The 1,845-nt window shown below is 54.1% G+C and overlaps 1 long non-coding RNA gene across 1 annotated transcript; it reads right to left on the bottom strand.

Annotated features, from left to right (window-relative positions):
* Positions 1–535: 535 nt before the first annotated feature.
* On the bottom strand, positions 536–1,255 carry LOC145421504 (uncharacterized). The gene is made up of 3 exons (XR_013902883.1): positions 1,072–1,255; positions 792–998; positions 536–712 (listed from the first exon to the last, which is right to left on the bottom strand). It is a non-coding gene; the product is annotated as an uncharacterized LOC145421504 (long non-coding RNA).
* Positions 1,256–1,845: the final 590 nt, after the last annotated feature.

The raw sequence follows: 1,845 nt of genomic DNA on the forward strand, positions 1-1,845 counted from the left end.
AAACTGTAGAGGGTCCAGTGAGTCGGGTAGTGCAGAGCAGATGAAGTCCCTGACCAGCTTCTCGAAGCATTTGCTTACGATGGGGGTCAGGGCTACAGGTCGCCAGTCGTTCAATGAGGAGATGGTGGAGGATTTGGGTACAGGGACGATGGTGGCCATTTTGAAGCAGGCTGGGACTACAGACAGAGAGAGGGAAAGGTTGAAGATGTGCGTGAACACTCCAGCCAGCTGAGCCGCGCATGACCTGAGGACGCGGCCGGGAATCCCGTCCGGCCCGTCCGCACATCCTCCTCAGACACAGTGTGCGCACTGACGTCATCCGCGGTGCGCACACTGTCCGGTCTCATGGTGTTCGCTGTGTCGAATCTAGCGTAGAATATGTTTAGATCCTCACACAGAGAGGCCGTGGTCTGCGGTGTGCTGGTTTTCCCTCTAAAGTCTGTGATCGTGTTTAGTCCCTGCCACATACTGTCACGGCGACGGATGGCCGGTACTGAATAGGACCCAGGTGCAGGAACCCAGAGCGGAGACGGTAGATGATTTAATAGTTTATTACGGTTAAGTGCAAGGGGAACAGAAAAAAAAGGGAAACGTGGCAAAGACAGAAAATGACGAGACGTGGAGCCTTGGTGTGGCGTGCCCAGGGGAACGTGGCTAGGGCGAGGGAACGAGGCCTGAGAAGTGGAACGGAGCTGAGTGGGGAACAGTCACACTGAGGGGAGAGGATATAGAAGTTAGGCAGGTAGTGAAGGCAGCTCAGAAGTGGCCAGTATAAGAGCAGCAATTCTTACTTTGCAGTTAGGGACCTGGAGTGTTTGAGAGGGGGATGATGAAGATCCAGGGGAGGCTGAGTGGCGTGGAAAGGCTGACCTGAGATCCGGGGCTCCAGATGGAGTGTGATGGCAGGAGGGCAGGCAGGTGAGGCACAGAGGGATTTCCAAAATGATCACTAGGTATTCCGAGTCCGGAGGTGGAGTGAGCCAGGGTGGGTACAGCGACTGTAGCACAAAAGAGTCTTAGTTAGTAAGATGACGCACAGCGAGAACTTGAAACACAAGACCTGTTACCAACATGGGTTGATGACGAACTGGCAGTGAGTGAACATCGATGTGTGGTTTAAATCCCTCTGGCTTGATAGCCTGCAATAGGCTCCAGGTGTGCAGGAGCTGGAGTTGGCCCTGCCCAGGGGCGGATCCCAGGTCAGTTCAGGAGCCTAATGGAAACTCCAGCCACCCACCGTAGACCATGACACATACTCTGAGGGTTGTCAAACTGTTGTTCCACCCTGTCCCTGTACTCACGTTTGGCTGCTTTGATCGTCTTCCGGAGTTGGTAATGTGCGTGTTTGTAGTCCGATGTGTTCGCGGAGGCAAAGGCGGTGTTCCGTGCCGCCAGAACATCTCCGTTAATCCAGGGTTTTTGATTTGGGAGGGATTTGACTGTTCTGGATGGGACGACATCTTCCACGCATTTCCTGATAAATCCACAGACTGAGTCTGTGTACTCATCAATGTCTCTGGCGGCCACGTGAAACATTTCCCAGTCCGCGTGATCAAAACAGTCCCGCAGCGCAGACTCCGATTGGTCCGTCCAACAGTGCACCGCCCTCCGGGTTGGAGCTTCCTGTTTCAGCTTCTGCCTGTAGGTGGGCAGGAGCAGGATGGAGCAGTGATCTGATTGGCCGAATGGGGCGCGGGGGAGGGCTTTGTACGCATCCCGGAAAGAGGTGTAACAGTGGTCGAGTTGCCGGTTTCCACGTGTGTTGAAAAGGATGTGTTGATGGAGTTTTGGTGAGACTTTCTTCAGGTTTCCCTTATTAAAGTCTCCGGCTGTGATAAACGCTGC

Source organism: Astatotilapia calliptera, chromosome 17 (assembly GCF_964374335.1).
Source record: "Astatotilapia calliptera chromosome 17, fAstCal68.1, whole genome shotgun sequence".
NCBI lineage: Eukaryota > Metazoa > Chordata > Actinopteri > Cichliformes > Cichlidae > Astatotilapia > Astatotilapia calliptera.